The sequence below is a fragment of the Onychomys torridus genome, chromosome 10 (genome assembly GCF_903995425.1).
Source record: "Onychomys torridus chromosome 10, mOncTor1.1, whole genome shotgun sequence".
Taxonomy (NCBI): domain Eukaryota; kingdom Metazoa; phylum Chordata; class Mammalia; order Rodentia; family Cricetidae; genus Onychomys; species Onychomys torridus.
The window spans coordinates 25,395,878-25,420,254 of record NC_050452.1 but is presented as its reverse complement, the minus strand read 5'-3'; the positions used below and the strand labels follow the sequence as shown (position 1 = coordinate 25,420,254).

Below are 24,377 nucleotides of genomic sequence, written 5' to 3'. Positions count from 1 at the left end.
GCTCTTCTAGAGGACTTGAGTTGAATTCCCAAGGCCCACATGGTCACTCATACCCATCTGTAACTCAGTTCTAGGGACTCGACTGTCTTCTTCTGGCCTCCATGGGCACCAGACACATACATTGTATACAGACATATATGTAGCCAAAATACCCATACATATAAAATAAAAATTGAAATTTTTATTTAAAAAAATAATTTTTTTAAAAGAGGAAGAAGAATATTCATGAGTCAATCTAAAGAGATTCACTGGCAAAAATGGAGTAGTTTACACACACACACACACACACACACACACACACACACACAAAGTTAAATACAATGGACTGAGTTTCACTATGTTTAAATATAAATCCATAACAAAACACATTATCTAATACATACCAACTGGAGATGCTTAGAGAAACAACCTATTGTTTTTAAAACTTGGTTAAGAATCAGCCTGGGCTGGAAATCTACCTCAATGTATAGGGCTTTGCTTAGCATGTGCAATGCGAGGCCCTCCATTAAATTCCCAGCACAGGCCAGGGGATCCAGTGGTGACACACGCCTTTAATCCCAGCACTTGGGAGGCAGAGGCAGGTGGACCTCTGTGAGTTTGAGGCCAGCCTGGTCTACAGAGTGAGTTCCAGGAAAGGCGCCAAAACTACACAAAGAAACCCTGTCTCAAAAAAAAAAAAAAATCCCAGCACAGGTAGGTAGGTAAGTAGGTAGGTGGGTGGGTGGGTGAGTGGGTGGGTGGGTGGGAGGGTGATACCCTGCCTTTCATATATAGATAAACAAATAAAACTTATGTAGAAACAAGTAGTTAAAGAATCAAACACCACTTTTATGACTGCCAGAAAATTATAAGAAGTAAATAATGATCTGGTCTATAAACGAAATTACCCGCAAATTCTTTTCCAGACAAAAGGGTTGAAAGGGAAGCTTATAAAGTCAGAAGCTATAGTCAGGGCTGGAGACATGCCTCAGCAGTTAAGAGTACTTGATGCTCTTGCAGAGAGGACTTGAGTTCAGTTCCTAGCACTCACATGGTGTTAACAACCATCTGTCACTCCAGTTCCAAGAGATTTGACATTTTCTTCTGGCCTTCGTGGTCACCAAGCATGCATGCATGTGGTGCATATACATACATCCAAAAAACACTCATATACATAAAGTAAAAATAAATAGCTCTAAGAAACTCAAACAACCCTTTCAACCAAATGCAACATAAGAACATTATCTGGATCCTAATTCAAATTTTATTCAGAGTATAAAAACAAACTGAAACATTTTGAGAACTCTGACAACATAATACTTGATGACATTAAACACCTCATCAACGTTATACACATACACACACACACACACACACATACACACACACACACAGCTATGATTATGGATTTTTTGCACATGGTTTTAGGTTTTTTCTTAAGGGATCCATCTCTTAAATATATCACTAAAATACACACAGACGAAGGGGAAAACAAGGTATATTTAGAATGGAGTGTATCCGTGAAACAAAATGGACCATGAGCTGATAACTTTTCAGGACCGTGAGAGGGGTAAGTAGAGATTAAGTTCTTTTCTCTACTTTCAAACAGGGTGAGCTATCTCAATACTTTTTAAGTTTACAAAGGAACTGAAAACAGTATGTTGAAGCTTTAGCTGCATTTCTATGTTTATTTGATCTCTATTCATGATATACAAGCTATGGGATCAACCTTGATGTCCACGGAATGAATAATTATACATGCAAAGGAACACCAGTTGGCCACTGTCATTGTAGCAATGTAATAGAATTAAAGGGCATTACATTAAGAGAAATCGGTTAGAAACAGAAAAAACAAAAACTGTATTTTTTATTACTTTTTTCTCCACTTAATATTCATGCAAACTAAAATTTTGATCTCAAAGAAGTAGGAAACAGAATAGCTGTCCCTAGAACCTGAGACAGTTGGGGAGGAAGATGAAAGAGATGGTTAGTGAATATAGGAGTCCCGGGATTAAGAGGAACAATTTCTAATGCTCTACAGCACAGGATAACTCCATACAGCTAGCAGAAATTCCTAATATTCATCACACAAAGACACTGACTTATCATACACATTGTATTCATATTGAGAAATGCCCCAATAATTCCACATGCTTTAGCAATTAAGCATATATATGTATACACACACACACACACACACACACACACACACACACATATACACATACTGAAAAAAGATGAACTAATTTAGAGAGTCAAGATTTCACCTATCATAAAAATGTTAACACAATATACTTATCAAAATGCACATAATTAAACATTTTTTAACATTTTTCCAAGTTTCCAGAGAAAATTTAGGGAAGCATACAAGTATCACAGAGCTAGATATAACAAATAAAATGTAGTCAACATCAATGACAATGAACTATAAATCAAGACCAGCTACAACATAAACTCCTGACAAGTAAGCATATCATATACACATAAGCTATATTTCCCAGGGTCTTTCTGGAACTCGCTACTTAAGCCAAGGCTGGGCCCAAACTCAAAATCCTCCTGCCTGACTCTGTAGTGATGGTGTGCACCACCATGTCTGGCCTAGCTTTTTTAAAAAAATATTTACACATTTATTTGTTTGTTTGTTTGGGCTTTTGGAGACAGAGTTTCTCTGTATAGCTTTGGAGCCTATCCAGGAACTCAATTTGTAGACGAGGCTGGCCTCAAACTCACAGAGATTCGCCTGCTTCTGCCTCCCAAGTGCTGGCTGGGATTAAAGGCAAGCACTACCTGCCCAGTCTGGCCTAACTTTTTAATAAGTACAGAAATCCTGTGAAAGTAGTACTCAATTTAAAGTATTTACTCCAAGATGATGTCTTCCATTTCTTATAACAAATAATGACCCTGAAAAAAATCAGTCAATAAAAATTAACTTGGAACACAACTCAATAGCAGAGTGTCTGCCTAGCACACATAAAGCTCCAGGTTTAATCCCCAGTAATACACACACACACACAGGCACACCCACCCTTCTCATGTCTCACAGAATGCCACCCTTCTCATGTCTCACAGAATGCCAATGTGTTGGCGCCTTCATCCAGGCAGCTTTTATTCCAATACAAAAGAAAGAAAATATAATAATAATTACAAATTGTATAACGAAGGAAACCAAAATGATAAGACACAGTACATTTAAAAGGATGCAAGAGGCCTACTTTAATTAAAGATGATCAATCAGAAAAGGCATAGGGAACATCATGTGTTCCTGACCCAGCAAAAACCTACGTATTTAAAAAACTAAGCACTTAGGCTAAAATGTGCTGACTGGATGAGAAAGTCACAAAACTTGAAGGTGGAGTGTTGCACAGAGAAAAGATGGGACACAAACTCTAGGGTAAAGACTCCACTCCAAGCACAATAAACACCACTGAGTGGTTTCAAACTGCAGATTGACAGGGTCTGCTTTTAAGATCACTCTAGCTGGTGTGTGGTAAATGGACAAGAGAAGGAAAACAATAAAAACAACCAGGAAACAATGTTATGAAAAGGATGGTATTTCTATTTAGAACAGAGGCAGGGCAGTAGAGACAAAAAAAACATTAAGGATCTGAACAGTATTTCAGATACTTATGGAAATGTTAACAGGAGTGCACATTAAAAGCCTGGCTGTTGGGGTTGGGGATTTAGCTCAGTGGTAGAGTGCTTGCCTAGCAAGCGCAAGGCCCTGGGTTCGATCCTCTGCTCAAAAAAAAAAAAAAAAAAAAAGCCTGGCTATGGGAGCTAAGCAAGATTAGAGAATTTATAATTCAGGAAGGGAATAATAAACACATAAAAAACAGTTCAAAATAGGGGGTAGGATATAGCTCTGTGTTAGAATAACTTGCTTAGCATGCATGAGGCCCAAGGTCCAATCTCTTCCCTGAGGAGAAAGGTCCCATAATAAGAGGTGCTGTTTTAATCAACCAAGAAAAAATGAAGTTACTACAGGAATTCCAAATTCATAAGCAAAGATCATGAATAAGTTTGCAATCAGTAAGAACTAAGCAACCACTAACAGTTCCCTTTAAAAGTACAAAGACCAAATTGAACCAATCCTCAGGAAAGAGTGATAAATGAAGCACCTCAGCTAAAAAACATGAACCCCAGCATGGTAGTTACATACTCTGAGCACAAAAGGAAGAAACGGTTAGTCTGGTAAGCACCTTAAACATCTCATGTTTTAGTTGTAATAGCATTACATGTTCCTTTTAAGAAACTGTTAAAAAAAATATATGTAAAGAGTAAACAATTACCCTCTCCCAATGCCAGCAGGAATGTACAACAGTGCACCGCCTCTTTGAAAACTGGTAGGTTCACCCTCAAATGATAAAACATAGTTATTGTGAGACACAGCAAGTCCACTTCTACATATCTAACCAAGAAAACAAAAGACATCTACATGAAAATTTCTATCTATGTAAATAGCCCAAGGGTGGAAAGCAATCCAAATGACCACTATAGATGACTGAATGAACAGGATGCCGCATACTGGGCTACACAGCTGTATTTAAAGAACAGATGAACCTTGAACACATTACACTAAGTAAATCAAGCCATTCACAAAAGACATATGATAGGGTTCTAAAACAGTGAAATCTGGTAAGACTGTTGACAGGACAGAAAATAGATTTGTGATGCTTAGTGCTGGTGGAGATGGAAGTGAAAGGGTGATGATAGCTAAGGGTGGCAATGTCTTTTTGAGAAGAGACACAGGTGACTAGGCAATATGTGAACTAATACCTTAGCAACTTATTTTAATAACTAAATTGCCTCTGCTATACTTCACTTCACCCACACCTAACTACAGCCACTGTTAACTACTTTATACTTATTTTAAAAGCTTCTCTATACATATATAAAAACACATAATATAACCTCAAAAGTGGAAGGGAAGAGAATCATGCTATATTTACTATTCTCTAATTTATTTTATTCTAATAGTAAATCAAATCCTTCCTATATCAAATGCATATATTTGGATAGCAGTTCAACATTTCATTATATCTCAATCTACCATAATCTAATCTGATTACCTGGTCATACATTTATAGTGTTTCCATTTTTCCATTAACACCCAAAGTCATTTGAAAACAACAACAAAACCTATCCATACATCTCTATATAGGTCACTATTTCTATAGCACTGGGTCTTAAAACAATTTATTGAATGAAAGAATATAACCCTTGTGGAGAAGGTATACAGGGTTATTGATAAACAGTACACATATATACTCCTCTAAAATCACCAACACAGTCATCAACTTGAAAAACTGCTTTTGTTCAATTGTTTTAGTTTGTCTTTCAAAGCAGGATCAGCAAATTCAGGCAAAGCCAACCTCAAATTTATAATCCTCCTTCCTCAGTCTCCTGAACGCCAGGATTATGAGCACATCACCACTCCAGGCCTCAACTTGGTGAAAATTGTAAGTATTCTGTTATTTTAAAAATTAAGAGCTGGGCATTGTGGCGCATACCTTTAATCCCAGCACTTGGGAGGCAGAGGCAGGCGGATCTCTGTTGAGTTCAAGGCCAGCCTCGGCTACAGATCGAGATCCAGGAAAGGCAACAAAGCTACATAAAGAAACCCTGTCTCAAAAAAAAAAAAAAAAAAAAAAGATAAATTACACATAAGCAGTATCTGCATCAACTACTAAGTACATTTGTATGTGCACAGAAAAAAAAGACACAGTAATGGTAAACAATGGCCATCCCTCTAGAAAAAGGGTCAGGAGAATGCTAACCGAGTATGCACAGGGCCTGAGTTTCATTCCCCCAGATCCCAAAACAACTGGGTATAGGTGACACCCAGATATGACCCAGCACTCAGGAGGTAGGATGTAAAGACTAGAAATTCAAAGTCATCCTCAGCTACACAGTAAGTCAGAACCAGATGGGACACATGAGACCCTATCCCAAAAAGGAAAAAGTAGGACGAGATTTCCATTTTCATACTTCAGAACATTTATTTTATATTTATATTATTTATAAAACAGGGTCTTGCTTTGTTTTTTAATTATTATTTTATTTTATAATAATTAATTTAATTTTACTTATCAACCAAGGGTTCTCCTGTCCTCCCTCCTCCCCCCCCCAAGCCTTCCCGCCCAATCCACTCCCCATTCTCTCCTCGTCCAAAGCAAGGTCTTCCCTGGGAATTCAGCTCCACCTGGTAGATTCAGTTGAGGCAGGTCCAGTACCCTCCTCCCTACACCAAGGCTGAGCAAAATGTCTCAGCATACATAGGCCCTAGGTTCCAAAAAGCCAGCTCATGCACTAAGGACAGATCCCAGTCCCACTGCCTGGGGGCCTCCTAAATAGTTCAAACTAATCAACTGTCTCACTTATCCAGAGGGCCTGATCCAGTTCCATGGGAGATCCTCACCTATTGGTTCCTAGTTCATGTGTTTTCACTAATTTGGCTATTTGTCCCTGTGCTTTTTCCAATCATGGTCTCAATATTTCTTGCTCAAATAATCCCTCTTCTCTCTCGCCAGTTGGACTTTCTGGAGCTCCACCTGGGGCTTGGCCATGGATCTCTGCATCTGCTTCCATCAGTCACTAGATGAAAGTTCTATCATGACAGGGTGTTCGGCCACCCAATCACCAGAATAGGTCAGCTCGGCTTTCTCTCGACCATTGCCAGTAGTCTATTATGGAGGTATCTTTGTGGATTTCTGAGGACCTCTCTAGCACTCTGCTTCTTCCTATTCCCATGGGGTCTTCATTTATCATGGTATCTCTTTCCTTGTTCTCCCACCCTGTTCCTGATCTAGCTGGGACTTCCTGTTCCCCTAAGCTCTCTTTCCCCGACCCTTGTGCTCCATTACCCCGCCTTACATCCAGCTCATGTAGATCTCATCCATTTCTCTGTTGTTGAGCGATCCCTGAGTCTTTCTTAGGGTCCTCTTTACTAGGTAGCCTCCCTGGAGTTGTGAGTTGCAGTCTGGTTATCCTTTGCTTTACACCTAGTATCCACTTACGAGTGAGTACATACCATGTTTGTCTTTCTAAGTCTGGGTTACCTCACTCAGGATGATTTTTTCTAGTTCCATCCATTTGCCTGCAAACCTCATGATGTCATTGTTTTTCTTTGCTGAGTAGTAGTCCATTGTGTATATGTAACACATTTTATTTATCCATTCTTCAGTTGAAGGGCATCTAGGTTGTTTCCAGGTACTGGCTATTACAAATAATGCTGCTATGAACATAGTTGAGCATGTGTCCTTGTGGTATGATTGAGCATTCCTTAGGTATATGCCCAAGAGTGGTATAGCTGGGTCTTGAGGGAGATAGGTTCCCAGTTTTCTAGGAAATCACCATATTGATTTCCAAAGTGTCTGTACAAGCTTGCATTCCCACCAACAGTGTAGTAGTGTTCCCCTTGCTCCACATCCTATCCAGAATAAGCTGTCTTTTGATCTTAGCCATTCTGATGGGTATAAGATGGTCTCAGAGTCATTTTGATTTGCATTTCCCTGATGATTAAGGATGTTGAGCAATTCCTTAAATGTCTTTCAGCCACTTGAGCTTCTTCTGTTGAGAATTCTGTTTAGTTCTATAGCCCATTTCTTAATTGGACTGTTGGGCATTTTGATGTCTAATTTCTTGAGTTCTTTATATATTCTGGATATCAGGCCTCTGTCAGATGTAGGGTTGGTGAAGATCTTTTCCCATTCTGTAGGCTGTTGTTTTGTCTTGTTGACCGTGTCCTTTGTCCTACAAAAACTCAATTTCAAGAGGTCCCATTTATTAATTGTTGTGCTCAGTGTCTGTGCTACTAGTGTTATATTTAGAAAGTGATCTCTGGTGCCAATGCATTCAAAACTACTTCCTACTTTCTCTTCTATCAGGTTTAGAGTAACTGGATTTGTGTTGAGGTCTTTGATCCACTTGGATTTACATTTTGTGCATGGTGACAGATATGGATCTATTTGCAGTCTTCTACATGTTGACATCCAGTTATGCCAGCACCATTTGTTGAAGGTCCTTTCTTTTTTTTTTTTTTAAATGAGTACACAAATATTATTAAACTAAAATACCAGCAATTAAGAAATAACCTAATATATTTCTTTCTTTCTTTCTTTCTTTTTTTTTTTTTTTTGGTTTTTCGAGACAGGGTTTCTCTATGTAGTTTTGGTGCCTGTCCTGGATCTCACTCAAACTCAAGAGATCTGCCTGGCTCTGCCTCCCGAGTGCTGGGATTAAAGGCGTGCGCCACCACCGCCCAGCCCTAATATTTCTTATAGCATCTGCCATACAAACCCATACTTTGAAAAAAATTTAATTTTATAGTCTGCCACACTTCAATAAGATATGGTAGCCTAGTCCACTTTGAGACTTTTTTTTCAATCTTCCTCCATTTTTCTTTTCTTTTTTTTCCTCACTTTTCTTTAATAAGAAATTTCAACTCACTTCACATACTATCCCACAGATCCCCCCTACTCCCTCCTCTCACCCCCCAGCTCTCTTTCCCAAGCCACCCCACATCCCCATATCACCCAAATGGAGGTCTTCCATAGGGAGTCAGCAGAGCCCAGCACACTGAGCCTAGGCAGATCCAAGCCCCTTACAACTGCACCAAGGCTGTACAAAGTGTCACATAACAGGCACCAGATTCCAGAAGCCTGCCCATAGACCAGGGACAGGTCCCAATCCCCCTGCCTGGGGGTGCCCCCCAAGCAGTTCAAGCAAAACAACCATCTTCCATATCCAGAGGGCCTAGTCCAGTCCCATGGGGGCTCCACAACCACCAGTCCACAGTTCATGGGCTTCCACTAGTGTGGCCGGTCAAAAGATGCTTTCTTTTTTCCACTGTACAGCTTTGGCTTCTTTGTTGAAAATCATATGTTCATAAGTGTGCGGATTAATGTCAGGGTCTTCAGTTCGGTTCCACTGGTCCACATGTCGGTTTTTATGCCAGTACCAAGCTATTTTTATTACTGTTGCTCTATAGTCAGGGATAGTGATGCCTCCAGAAGTTGTTTTATTCTACAGGATTCTTTTGGCTATCCAGAGTTTTTTGTTTTTCCATATGAAGTTGAGTATTGTTCATTCCAGGTCTGTGAAGAATTGTGTTAGGATTTTAATGGGAATTGTATTGAATTTGTAGACTGTCTTTGATAAGACTGTCTTTGATAAGACTGCCATTTTTACTATGTTAATCCTACCTATCCATGAGCATGAGAGATCTTTCCATTTTCTGACATCTTCTTCAATTTCTTTTTTCAGGGATTTAAAGTTCTTGTCATACAGGTCCTTCACTTGCTTGCTTAGAGTTACTCCAAGGTATTTTATAACATTTGTGGCTATTGTAAAGGGTGATGTATCTCTGATTTCCTTCTCAGCCTGTTTGTCATTTGTATATAGGAGGGCTACTGATTTTTTTGAGTTAATCTTGTATCCTGCTACATTGCTGAAGGTGTTTATAAACTGTATGGGTTCCTTGGTGGAATTTTTGGGGTCACTTAGGTAAACTATCTTGACATCTGCAAACAGTGAAAGCTTGACATCTTCCTTTCCAATTTGTATCCCCTTGATCTCCTTATGTTGTCTTATTGCTATGGCTAGAACTTCAAGTACTATATTGAATAAGTATGGGGAGAGAAGACAGCCTTGTCTTGTTTCCGATTTTAGTGGAATCACTTTGAGTTTCTCTTCATTTACTTTGATGTTGGCTGTTGGCTTGCTGTAAATTGCTTTTATTATGTTTAGGTATGTTCCCTGTATTCGTGATCTCTCCAAGACCTTTATCATGAAGGGGTGTTGGATTTTGTCAAAGGCCTTTTCAGCATGTAGTGAGATGATCATGTGGTTGTCTTTTTTTTTCTTTCAGTTTGTTTATATGGTATATTACATTGACAGACTTTCATATGTTGAACCACCCTTGCATCCCTGGGATGAAGCCTACTTGATCGTGGTGGATAATTGTTGTGATGTGTTCTTGGAGTCTGTTTGCCAGTATTTTATTGAGTATTTTTGCATCAATGTTCATGAGGGAGATAGGTCTCTAGTTCGTTCTTTGTTGCATGTTTGTTTGGCTTGGGAATCAGGATAACTGTAGTCTCAAAAAAGGAGTTTGGTAACGTTCCTTCTCTTTCTATTGTGGGGAACAATTTAAAGAGTATTGGTATTATCTGTTTGAAAATCTGGTAGAATTCTGTGCTAAAACTGGTCCTGGGCTTTTTTTTTGGTTGGAAGACTTTTAATGACTGTTTCTATTTCCTTAGGAGTTATTGGTCTATTTAAATAGTTTATCTGGTCTTGATTTAACTTAGGTATGTGGTACCTATCCAGGAAATTATCCATTTCTTTTAGACTTTCCAATTTTGTGGAGTACAAGTTTTTGAAATATGACCTGATGATTCTCTGGATTTCCTCAATGTTAGTTGTTATGTCTCCCTTTTCATTTCTGATTTGCTAGTTTGGATGCGCTCTCTCTGTCTTTTGGTTAATTTGGATAAGGGCTTGTCTATCTCGTTGATTTTCTCAAAGAACCAACTCTTTGTTTCAATGATCCTTTGTATTGTTCTCTTTATTTCTAGTTTACTGATTTCAGCTCTCAATTTGATTATTTCCTGGCGGCTATTTCCTCCTGGGTGACTTTGCTTCTTCTTGTTCTAGAGCTTTCAGGTGTGCTGTTAAGTCACTAGTGTAAGATTTCTCCAATTTCTTTATGTGGGCATTTAGTGCTATGAATTTTCCTCTTAGCACTGCTTTCATAGCATCCCATAAATCTGGGTATGTGGTGTATTTATTTTCATTGATCTCTAGGAAGTCTTAAATTTCTTTCTTTATTTCCTCCTTGACCCATTGGTGATTCAGTTGAGCATTATTAAATTTCCATGAGAATGTAGGCTTTCTGTAATTTTTGTTGTTTTTGAAATCTAACTTTAAACCATGTGGTCTGATAGAACACAAGAGGTTATTCCAATTTTTTTGTATCTGTTGAAATTTGCTTTGTGGCCAAGTATGTGGTCAATTTTAGAGAAGGTTCCATGGGGTGCTGAGAAGAAGGTATATTCTTTTTTGTTATGATGAAATGTTCTGTAGATATCGATTAAGTCCATTTAAGTCATAACATCAGTTAAGTCCTTTATTTCTCTGTTAAGTTTCGATTTGGCAGATCTGTTCAGTGGTGAGAGTAGGATGTTGAAGTCTCCCACTACTAATTGTGGGGTTTTATATGTGATTTAAGCTTTAGTAATATTTCTTTTACATATGTGGGTGCCCTTGTGTTTGGGGCATAAATGTTCAGAATTGAAACTTCATCTTGGTGGATCTTTCATGTGATAAGTATGTAATGTCCTTCATGATCTCTTTTGATTGATTTTAGTTTGTAGTCTATTTTGCTGGATATTAGGATGGCTACACCAGCTTGCTTGAGAATATTTGACTGGAAAGACTTTTCCCAGACTTTTATTCTTAGATAGTGTCTATCTTTGAATTTGAAGTGTGTTTCTTGTATGCAGCAGAAAGATGGGTCCTGCTTTCGTATCCATTCTGTTAGCCTGTGTCTTTTTATAGGTGAATTGAGTCCATTGATATTATGGGATATTAATGACCAGTGATTGTTTATTTCTGTTATCTTTTGGTTGTTGTGTGTGTGTATACTTCTCTTCTTTGGGGTTTACTGCTATGGGGTTATCTATTGCCTGTGTTTTGGTGGGTATGTCTGACTTCCTTAGGTTGGAATTTTCCTTCTAGTGCTTTCTGTAGGGCTGGATTTGTGGATAAGTATTGTTTAAATCTGGTTTTATGCTGTTAAGTCTTGTTTACTTGGTCTATGATGATTGAAAGTTTTGCAGGGTATATTAGTCTAGGCTGGCATCCATGGTCTCTTAGTGTCTACATTACATCTGTCCAGGTCCTTCTGGCTTTCAAAGTCTCCATTAAGAAATAGGGTGTTATTCTGATGGGTTTGCCTTTATAAGTCACTTGGCCTTTTTCCTTTGCTTCTCTTAATATTCTTTCTTTATTCTGTAGGTTTAGTTGTTTAATTATTATGTGGCGAGGGGACTTTTTTGGGGGTTCTAGTCTGTTTGGTGTTCTATAGGCTTCTTGTATCTTCATAGGCATTTCCTTCAAGTTAGGAAAGTTTTCTTCTATGATCTTGTTGAATATATTTTCTGTGCCTTTGAGATGGTATTCTTCTCCTTCCTCTATTCCTATTATTATTATTATTATTATTATTATTATTATTATTATTATTTGAGCTGAGGATTGAACCCAGGGCCTTGCTCTTGCTAGGATTTTCTATTTCCAGCATTCCCTCTGTTTGTGTCTTCTTCATTGTTGTTTCTATTTCCCTTTTCATTTCTTGAACTGTTTCCCTCACCTGTTTCATTGCTTTTTCATTGTTTTCTTTAAGGGATTTATTGCTTTCTTGCAATTTTTTTATTTGTCTTTTCCTCTATTTCTTTATAGATTTCTTCCCATTTTTTGTTTGACTTTTTTTTTCCAATTTCTATATTGATTTCCTCCACTTTTTTTGTCCATCTTTTCCTCAATTTCATTTTTGATTTTTTTTCTTGAAAGGCCTCTAGCATCTTTATGATGCTATTCTTAAGTTTGCTTTCTTCTGCTTCTTCTACCTTGTGATATTCAGGTCTTGCTGATGGAGGAAGGCTAGGTTCTGGTGATGCTGTATTGCTCTTTATTTTATTTTGTGTATATACTTCTGTCTTGATGTCTGCCCATCTCCTCGTCTAATATAGGTAAAAGAGTTGCCTGTGTCTGAGCGAGTTGCTCTGTGCTTGTTGTGCCTATGTCTCAGGGGGCCCTTCTGGGTCTAACCTTAGCTCTTGGTCTAATTGGAGCAGGCAGCTTCTGTGTCTCAGGGAGCTGCTCTTGGGTCAACCCAAGTAGTTAATTCTGTGACTCACGGATTCATTCTTGGTCTTATCAGGGCTCTTTGTCCAGTCAGAGCTGACAGATTCTGTGTTTTAGGGAGCCTCTCTTGGTCCAATGAGAGGTGGCAGATTCTACTTCTCAGAAAACTACTCTTGGTCTAATGAGGACTGGCAGTTTCCCTGTCTCCTGAGGTTACTCTTGGTCCAATGAGAACTCTCTCTCTAGGCCCAATGAGAGCTCCCTCTGGGTGTCAGATAAGAGCTGGGGGTTGGTTTCCAAGCCTCAGGAAGTGGCGGGGGTCTTGGGCAGATGTAGGTGGGGGCAGGGTATGTAGATTGCAGGGTCCGCTGGGGGTCTTAAGAGAAGGGGAACTTTCCCACAGGGGCACTGCCAGCTGGCCAGCAACTGGGGCCAAGTTGGGCAGATGTTCCCTGAGAACGGCTGGGGCCCAGGGATGGGTCCTAAGGGCAGGCCTCCCTGGGAATGAACGAGGGTCTTGCTTTGTTATACCAGACCGGCCTTAAAGTTGTGATCCTCAACTTCCTAAATGATGGGTTACAGGTGTACACTACCACATCAGGCTAGGAAAATAAATTTTTCTACATAAAGGTTTTTGTTGGCCTTTCTTGTTTTGTTTTTTTTTTTTTTTTTTTTTTTTTTTTTTTGTTCCTCTCATACTATAGCCCAGGCTGGCCTGGAACTCACAACTGTAACCCAGAACTGGCACAGAGCTTTTAGCCTCAACTTCCCAAGTGATGATTACAGGAATAAATCACCATGCCAGCTACAAAGTTATTAAAAGGAAATTGAAAATAACTCTTATATAAAAGGTTTTCATTTGGGGCTGGAGAGAGGGCTCTGAGGTTAAGAGCACTGGCTGCTCTTCCAGAGGTCCTGAGTTCAATTCCCAGCACCTACATGGTAGCTCACAACCATCTACAATGAGATCTGGCGCCCTCTTCTGGTGTGCAGGCATATATGCAGGCGGAACACTGTATACATACTAAATAAATAAAAATCTTTAAAAGAAAAAAAAAGTTTTCATTTAACTAGACTAAAAGCACAGATAATGGTCTCAAGAAAATAGATATAAAGTAATGACTGAACATGTAGAAGCTATAAGTTCTAATTCTGCTCAAGTGGAGCACCAGACCAGCAGGGTTCAGATTTCAGGGTTCTTTCAGACTTTGGAACACTTAAGGTTGGATTTGGGGATTCAGAATGCCTAACCTATACTAAAGTTATGACCATAAGGGTAAATCATATTATTTCTGTAAGCCTCTACTTCATATGAGATATTTAGTATTCTTAGCAGCAAAATTATCTTTTTATAGTCATTACTATTGCCACTCAATCCTATAGATGATAATGCATGCTCCTACAGGGATAGAATGACTTTGGTAGGACAGTGCCCAAAATAGTCTTTATGTATATGTACACTACAAGCTTTAAAGTAAAGTGGGAACAAGAAGGGTACAAACAGCAGAATAAAGAAAAAGAACACACTGGAGAACAACTGAAAGCTAGGAAGTAGTCCAGGGTGGTTAAACTAGATGCATAGGGAATAGGTGTCTAGCTATAGGTGATTTGTTGCACGCCATGCTAAGAGACATGATCATTGCCTAATGGTGACTGAAGAGAGGACAGGCTGAAGAGTAGGCCAGTAAAATTCTTATTTTCTCAGAGAAATGAACATTATGTTAGGGGGTAGAGTCACCCAACGCTAAGTGTTTATATTAAAAATCTGTAAAGAAACCTGCTACTTAAATTTTACAAAATAAAATTTAAGACAAAAAAGTTTCAACAGAGATACCCCGTATGAGTAGATAAAGCTGTTCCCAGAAGTCACCAGTTACTAAAATGAAAAGCCCAGTACCTGGGTAAATCATCTCTCTATGAATTGTTTGGTCAGGAAAGCCCATGTGTCTCCCCCAAACAATATGCTACTATATTGGTTGCCCACTAGAATTACACAGTAAAACTCTATGACACCACAAAGCTTTGGTCACAGGATATAAGGAAATCAAGCCTTTTTTTTGGGGGGGGCGGGTTGAGACAGGGTTTCTCTGTGTAGCTTTGTGCCTTTCCTGGAACTAACTCTGTAGCCCAGGCTGTCCTCGAACTCACAGAGATCTGCCTGCCTCTGCCTCCTGAGTGCTGGGATCAAAGGCGTGTGCCACCACCGCCCAGCAGGAAGTCAAGTTTTAACTGAACTCCAGAAGCTTCCTCCCTTCTTTTACAGTACCAGAAGGTGTTCCACATGCTGGAGAACTGTCATTAGCAGTTGTGAACCCTGTGTACTATACTACCAACTGGCCAGGCAAGACATACCCAGTAGAGCAATAATGGCAAGTATGTTAAGGGGGTAACAGCTTTCTGATTGAATTTATCACTCCACAGAAGGGAATTCCTGACTGGTACTATAAACCTAATGAAAATCCCCTGGCTTAAGATGTTACACACTATAGTAGGGAAGCTACTGTTGTCCTTTTGTTAACTGAGCAAGGCATACCTGTCAAATTACCCTCTAAATATTTTTATTTATCCCCACAGATCAGTGCTGCTGTTGTCTATGGTCAAGAAGCTTATTTTTGCAGGGGGCAGAGGTTATTGCAAAAACTGGTCATAGTCTGATAACTGTTGAAAGCTGAGCCCTACATGAGACACCTGGACTACCCACTCCAAAACTCAGGAAATAATGCAAAGGGGGAAGAAATAAGGTATAAGTTGGACAAAGGGGTAGAGTGCTTGAAACACTTTCTTCTGTTGTATTGTTTTTCTTTTTCTTTCTTTTTTTTTCCTTGCCTGTGTGTCTTTATGGTATTCAAGGATGTATGTCTGTATACATTCTCACATGCTTTGGCATATGTGTGTGCACGTATACACATGAATGTAGAGGCTAAAGGTTGACACTGGGTATCTAAGTCAATCACCACTTTATTTACTATGCAGGATCTATTACTAAACCGAGAGTTCACTGACAAAAGAGTTAACCCCACAACTCAAAATCACAACTATTCAACACATTTTCAGGCATAAAGAACACTGCAGTATGCCACAAACTAGGCATGGATCCTAATGAAAATGGACAGTGACACAAAACCAACGGTAAATACATTTCCCCTGCTTCAAATAGACAGAGTGATTGCAGGAGGAAAACAAACTTACCAAATGAATATTGTCCTGAGAACTTTTTCTTCTACAGGGTTTCACAAGGAAATCTGCAAAACAAACAAATATCCTACCATCAAATTATGCCAATTGAGAGCCCAGCCTTTTCTCTACACACTAACTAATATCTTTAATTGCTGTATAGACTGCTCGTGGATGTTCAGATTCATTCCTCACATGAATAAGAAACCTAAGATGCTCCTTCCTGAATTTCCCTCAGGGAACAAGTATTGAACAAGTATCACCTCCCACAGCTGGTCAGGGAAATCTTTGCTGCTTGTCACACCCATTCTACCCTACCCCGCCTTGGACTTCTAGTTCAAGGTCTTTTGTACATAGAATTGATTTCTACCAAAGGATCTAACATTTTTTAGGGAAATAAAGTAATGGATAGATAACTACAAACATAAAGAATTCCTGCCATTAGGCAATAATCTGAGCTTTGCAGAAATGAGAGAACTATATAACCAATTTCTTTGTAGCAAATTCTCTTAGTATCTGTAGATACATACTTTTCAGCTTGTTTTTTGCATTGGTTTTATTTTTGCATTTTTATTTGTCTGGAGGTAGTGCTGTTTAGTTGCTTTTGTTTGTTTGTTTGTTTGTAACAAGGTCCTATTCTGTAGCCCAGGTTAGCCTAGTATTTACCATGTAGCCCAGGCTAACCTAGAATTCATGATGATCTACCTGCCTCAGCCTCCTGAAAGCTGAGATTACAACTATGAGATACCGTATCTGGCACAAGATTATTATTTGAATTATATGAAGTAACATATATAAGTAAGACCATATAGAGTACCAAAACTCTAAAGAATTAGAAAATGATGGGCAAAGTTCAAGAAATAAGACTTCTGTGTTGTGTTGGTGACTTCTCAAGTAGATTGGGTCCAGCTGGGAACTAGGCATGTATAGAATTAAACTCAAGACACAGGTCAAATCTATGAATAAGAATGAATTTATGGGGTTGGGGATTTAGCTCAGTGGTAGAGCGCTTGCCTAGCAAGCACAAGGCCCTGGGTTCAATCCTCAGCTAAAAAAAAAGAAAGAAAGAAAGGAAGGAAGGAAGGAAGGAAGGAAGGAAGGAAGGAAGAAAGAAAAGAAAAAAGAATGAATTTATGGCCAGGCGGTGGCGGCGCACACGTCTTTAATCCCAGCACTCGGCAGGCAGAGCCAGGCAGATCTCTGTGAGTTTGAGAGAGCGAGATCCATGACAGGCACCAAAAGTACAGAGAAACTCTGCCTCGAAAAACAAAAACAAAACAAAACAAAAAAGAATGAATTTATGAGCCAGGCAGTGATGTATACTTGTAATCCTAGAATTAAAAGAGACTGAGGCAGCAGGACTGCTGCAGGTTCATGTCTAACCTAGGCTAGGTACCAAGACTCTGTCTCTAAAGTAAAAAGAGCAACCAGTTTATGGTGCTAGATAAATCAGCTATCACTCAACAAAAAGACTGAAGCAGGTTAGCTCTATGCCAGTAACAACTCCTCAGTCCTTAGTAAGTATATCATCACTGTAATGGTGCCAACAAATACATACCTCTAAGGACAGTGTGCCAGATAAGGGCTGAGTCTGAAAGAGGCTCTCTGGCACCATAAGGTCATAAACACCACAGAGAATAAGAAGAGTTACGTTCTCCTCTTCATTGAGATAGAATGTAATGTGGCTATGCTAAATCCAAACAATTAATAAAAGATCTAACTATAATGGATGTTTAAATACAAAGGCACAAATTAAAGTAGAGCATTGTACAGGAATAGAGTAAACTTTAAGCTAATCCTTAAGCATTAGAGTTACTCTAAATTCTAAGGCTTAGTGGAGAAAAAATTAAATCTTTCTGAACCTCTCTCACTAAGGCACAAATTTCTATATTATATTTATATATACTATATGTACATTGTATTATATATAATATATGGATGTAATTTTATTATAGGAAATAACCCTGGGATAAGGACATAGTTCAGGACCTATAGCTAGAGCTCCAACATCCATGTTAAAAATGACAGGTGTGGCAGCACATGCCTATAATCCCAGCATTGAGAAGGTGAAGACAGGATAATACCTGGGGCTGGCTGGCCTGGCAGTCTACCCAATCAGTGAGCTCCAGGTTTAGTGAGAGACCTTCTCAAAAAATAAAGTGGTGAAGCAATCAAGGAAGATACCCAAGGACAACCTCTAGCCCCCTTCACCTCCACCCACACCCAAGCGTGGAAAACTGTAACCAGTGGAAAAAAAATCAATATACCTGATTTTAAATACCATGATATTAGTGTATATTACTGTGCAGCTTCACTGGAAGATGATGAGGTTAACAACTAAGGGCCTGAAGGCTCTGAGACCAAGAAGGAATACACACATTCAGTTTCTATACCAACTAGTTTATGTGATTAGCTGCATGCAACTTTGCCTGGCTTCAACCAAGGCAAAGTGACACACCAATTTGTATACCATTTACAATTTTTACAACTAAGTACGAAAACAAATCAAGTTAAAGCAAATAAACAAGAAAAATCTAAAATGAGGGTAGGCCTAAAATATTTGGGGTAAGTAGATCTTGTTGGCTCTGGTATATTTCAGGAGGGAAAATGGAGTGCTTTTTAGATGATCCTGTCTCACTTTTCAAATGGAGGGTAAAGAGTTCAAAACTTTAAGAAGGCAATATTAAATATTTTTAAATAATCTCTTCTTTTCTACTGAAATGAAAACATAAGGACTTTCTTGCCTATAAATAGTAAGAAACAGACTCAGACATAATTGAGTACAGAAGCAACATTTAAAAATTCAGGGCTGTGGATGGGGTTCAGTTGATAAGAGTTCCTGCCTAGCATGACCAAAGACTATGGTTCAACACCCAGAATGCATAAAACCTAGCATGGTAGTGCATGCTTAAAGTCTAGCATTCCGAAGTGGAAGCAGAAAGATCATAAGTTCAAAGTTATCCTTGGCTATAAAAGGGTTCAAAGAAGGCCTGAGCTGCATGAGACCCTGTCTCAAAACACACACACACACACACACACACACACACACACACACGGGAAAAAAAAAAAAAACTCAGTGGTGTTAAATTTTAAAAAGCATATTTTGGGTGACTTTTCTCTGAATCTTAGTGTTTCCACACTATGGCTATTAAAGTTTCTAATATCCAAAATTAGATCTGTAGCATGTTTAGTAGGATTATTCAATGGTGGGAAAATGATTTAATCCCAAGAACTAACCCAAAGTCAAGCACTTAACAGTTGAATGAAATGACTCTAAAACTTATAAACCTAAAGTTTTCTTGGAAGCCTTTGCTGCAAAAAAACAGAAACAAGGATACAGTTTCAAAAGAGCCACTGCATTCACTCCGCATGGGGAGGAAGGTGATACAGCAATGAATAAAGTCCCTACCCTGGGCCAGCTGCCATCCAGTCTAAGTGTGACATTTTCTCATTTATGAGCATACTTTGTGAAGACAAATGAAGAAACAGACGAAAGGGGTCAGTGCCCTGATGCAATGAGACCACCAAGCAACATGTTCAAAAAAAATCAAAACCAGAAGCTGTATCTCTTTTACCTTTCTGAAAACACTAAAGACTAAGAGTAGTCAGAGCCCTGAATGCAACTTCATGATTAGTTTACTGCATTTCTCTGCCAGCTGTGGGGCACAGATAAGCAGCTAAAATATTATCATCCCCTATACAAAAACAACCATCCTTCTCCAGAGGGAGGAAAAATAGTAAGTTGTCAGAAACAGCTAGACTCCATGTTTTTACACTTCCATGTCAGAGAACATATGCTGGTAACAAGTTGCTTCAAACAGTAATACTCAAATGCCACCGCTAAAAGGAAATACTCAGTTTCAAAAGGAAATAACCGAAGGACCAATCTGGCATAACTCTGGAATTAGACAAGTGATGGAAGAGTGTGTGACTCATTAGTTAGACACATTTATTTTTTTAACATGGGAGAGATTCTGAACATACTCCTCAAAGGGAGCTCTACAATAGGATTTCAGTTGGTGATTTGTCTTCAACAAGGTCATTTGTCTTCAATAAGTAGCTGAATTGCTTGCAGCTACTTTTCCAACTGTGGACCTCAAAATGTGACAAATCTACACCAAAGTAACTGTGCTTTCCCATTTTTAGACAGTAGGATTGATTATATCTCACAAGTACCTTACTACTTCCCTGTGTCAAGGAACCAAGTATGAGGAAGCCAAGTATTCACAGAAAAGATTATAAATATATTCAAACCAACAGCAAATCTTGACTGGTAACCTTTAAAAATAACTTATTTTACAAGGACTTTTAATTTTAACCTTTTAAAGGGAAGGAGGGGGAGTACCAGCCACATATGTCTAGTATCAGAAGAGATTAAAACCAAAGATCATATATAATTTACTTTTTTAAACATTAACATTTAAAACTCAAAAAATGTAGAGATATTATGTTCTGACTTTCTCTTTATAATCACTTCTTTGCAGAATACATTATTTTCATATTCAACTCAGATACATTAAGCCATTAACAGAATTATAGCCAGGCGGTGTTGGCGCACACGGTGTTGGCACACACCTTTGATCCCAGAACTGGGAGGCAGAGGCAGACGGATCTCTGTGAGTTCAGGCCAGCCTGATCTACAGAGCGAGATCCAGGACAGGCACCAAAACTACACGCACCAAAATTACACGGAGAAAGCCTGTCTCAAACCCCCCCCCCCAAAAAAAAGAATTAAAAATCTAATTTTGGAATCAGGAAGACAGTTCAACGGGTTAAATAAAGACCTCAATTTGGATCCCCAGCTCCCATAAAAGCCAACACCTGTGCTGGGAAGATAGTAGACAAGGCCCAGGTTCAGTAACTGTGTAAAAAATAAGGTGGGATAAAGACACTTGATGTCAACCTTAGCCTTCCTAATACATGTGTACTTGCAAGTATACACATCCACACACAGTTAGGTAGGCTTACTATCTAAAATGAAGAAATGTTCCCTATTTCCTAAAAGGGGAGAGGCATAATTTCCTGAGAATAAAAATGTCTGGGACTTGAGAGAGCTCAGAAGTTAACATTTGCTGCTAAATCACAAAGCCCAATTTCAGCTCCCAGTGCCACGGAAGGCAGCTAACAAATTCCAGCTCCCAAGAACCCAAGCCCTTTTCCAGCCTCTGAAGGCAGTGCGTATGTACACACACACACACACACACACACACACACACACACACACACACAGAGAGAGTAAATAAAATCATTTAAATATTTTCCATTTTATTTTATGTGTGTGGATATTTTGTCTGTCTGTATGTATGTCTGTGTAGCATGTGCATACATCCATGGAGGCCAAGAGAGGGCTTCAGATCCTTTGGGACTGGAGATACAGATGGTTGTGAGCTGACATATGGCTGTTGGAAAATGAACTCAAGTCCTCTAGAAGAGCAGCAAGTGTTCTTCACTCTCTGAACCATCTTTCCAGACCCTAAAGTTATTTTTTAAGACTGTTCAAGTCTCAATTATTAAGAAAAGATGATAGGAAATCTAGCTTGCAATCACTAGAAAATTAATTTAATTAAAACCCAAGTAGGATCAATTAGTCTAAGTGTTGGATAGTTTATTATTTATAATTGCTGTGGAAACATCAGAAAGACTATCTACAGCACCGGAAAAAGTTTCCTGACTTTTGTTCCTTTGACTAGTTCCAAGGTGAGCCTCAGGGAAGGCAAATTTCTTACAAACATGTTAACGTCATCTTACACTTGCTCTCAGCTAACTTCTGGGAAGGATGACAGAAGTAGCTGGGGCAGCTGTCCACATTGTTTCTACCCTACCTTGCACTAAGTCTGTCCTCAATGCACAGATCACATATTCTATTAACACAGAAAGATGATTCAAGTTCCAGAAATTTAAATTCCATAATCATAAATTTACAATGACTTCTTCCTTAACGTTTATTTAACATTAAATCACAAAATCTATCCCTTCTGCTTCCTAATATTCAAAAAAAATTTAGGTGGATATTCTTAGATAGAAGATTTAAAATACCTGTCCTATGGAGATGAAGTAATTTTACAAACAGGATCTCAAAAGGATTCTGCAATAATGTTTAAATTAAGAACTCTTATTTCTTTTTTTCATATTTTATTTTTTAAAAATTTCATATATGAGTACCACATTTACATCATTAAAAACTCCTTTTTTTGGTTTTGTTTTGTTTTGTTTTTCAAGACAGGATTTCTCTGCATTATCCCTGGCTGTCCTGGAACTCACTCTGTAAACCAGGCTAGCCTCCAACTCAGAGATGCACCTACCTTTGCCTCCTCTCAGTGCTAGGATTAAAGGTGTGTGCTGCCAACGCTTTGGCCAAGAACTCATATTTCTTATGTACTCAGCAGAAAAAGAAAATCTATCTGTAAGTTATATAGCAAAGACAAAAACAATTTTAAAGGCCACTAAAGCCCTAGGAAAACTTAATAAAAAACATCTGTGTAATTTTGACACTGCTTATGCCAGCACACTTTGCTCCTCAATCTTCCCACAAAGCAGAATCTCCAGACCCACTTGAACACTACACCCGAAGCCTCTCAATGAGCAGCCACCTAACAGATTTCTTTTCAAAAACAAACAAACTTTTAAAACCCTCAGCCTAATCTAAAGGTCAGCTTGCTAAAGGCACCCAAGAACTATGTCCATGTACAAAGAAACAAGTATGTCTTATTTTCCTATCTTCTCTAGACACCTGACATATTAAACATGAATTCTAGGAAAAGTATGAAAGTAAACCACACCCCTCAAAATAGACACCAGTACCCCAAACCAAGCTGATCTGCACATTGCTTATTATGTGTGAATATTTTATTAGGGAAGATAGGGAATTATAAGGATAATTCACTCTCCCATTCTGTGAATTGACTCCTGAGTTTTATGGACAATAACAGGCATCAAAATGGTGCAGAAGGAGATACAGCTCTGTTGGAAAAGTGCTTGCCTTGCATGCATGAAGCCATGGGTTCTGTCTGCATCAACCTTAAATCGGTAAGAACCAGAAAGCTAAAAGAAAATGTATAACCATCCTTTCAGCATGCAATTCAACAATAAAAATTAAAAATGTAAACTCTGAGCTTGGCAGTAGTGGCACAAGCCTTTAATCCCAGCACTCTGGAGGCAGAGGCAGATGGATCTCTGCATTGAGGCCAGCCTGGTCTACAGAGCTAGTTCCAGGACAGCCAGAGCTACACAAAGAATCCCTGTCTCAAAAAAAAAAAAAAAAAAAAAGAAAAGAAAAGAAAGAAAGAGAGAGGGAGGGAGGGAGGGAGGGAGGGAGGAAGGAAGGAAGGAAGGAAGGAAGGAAGAGACAGAGAGACAGACAAGAAACTTTGAGCTATTGTCTTCACGATTAAAAAGTGCTATGCTTAATGCTAAAGAGATAACTCTAGAGTTAAAAGCCCTTCTTGCTCTTGCAGATGAAATGACCTGAACTCAACTGTCAGGCCCCATGTGGTGGTTCACAACCACCTATAACTCCAGTTCTGAAGATCAGATGCCCCTTCTAACCTCTGCAGGCACCAAGCACACATGTAATGCACAGACAGAAATGCATGCAAACCAGCACACACATAAAAGAAAAATAAATAAATCTAAAAAAGTCTTTTCAAACCTGCTCTACTTACCTAGCACATACAAAACAAACAACTGTCTACCTCTTCAGCCTGTAAGTGCATTCAGGAAAGAGTACACTCAAAAAAATAAAACTCACAAGGTAAAGGCTGTGTGAAATAAAAAGAGCCTACTCTTCTACTGGCCTAGTTAAAATTTATATTCTGGCAATTAGGTGGGGGGCTACTCATATTTCTGAAAACAAGCCAATAAAAACTCAAATAACCTCCAATAACTACATACCACAATGAGGGCTCTGTTTATGTGGCAAACTCAAATACCCTTTCTAAGCAGTCCTTAGAATATTAAAGCCAAGAAACCAGAAATCTGCATCCTGAAGACATACTCAGGAGAAGGAAAAAAAAAAAAAAAACCCTTTACACTGGTAATATTTATCTCATGTAAACAGAAGTGTACATATTATGACTGTCATCCCAAATATGTACGGGGGGGGGGGGGGGGGGGGGAACAGAACTTCTCAACTAATGCCAAAAGAGTTCATCACTATGTTTTACTTATGAAAAGGAAATCAAAAGTATCAAGTTAAATAAAAGTTAAGTAAAAGGAATTCTCCCTTGTGCTTTTAAATAACTACTTTTAAATCAGCAATTCAGAAAAAGTTTAAGCAACCCTGAGTTCACACAGAAGACAAAATTCAGAACCATGGCTTTAAAAACTTCTTCAGCTATTATTCTTAACTCAGGTGGAAAATA

At 38.7% G+C, this 24,377-nt stretch overlaps 1 protein-coding gene across 6 annotated transcripts in view; it reads right to left on the bottom strand.

Moving 5' to 3' along the window:
- Positions 1 to 24,377, bottom strand: part of Mtmr3 (myotubularin related protein 3) — a 125,149-nt gene that overhangs the window by 60,756 nt on the left and 40,016 nt on the right. For 5 of the 6 annotated variants that reach the window (XM_036200581.1, XM_036200583.1, XM_036200584.1 and 2 more), the window contains exon 2: positions 16,033 to 16,085. The gene's annotated coding sequence lies outside the window, so the exon portion shown is untranslated. Of the gene's footprint in view, positions 1 to 4,268; positions 4,334 to 16,032; positions 16,086 to 24,377 lie in introns of all 6 variants that reach the window. The other variant, XM_036200582.1, reaches the window with a different exon arrangement.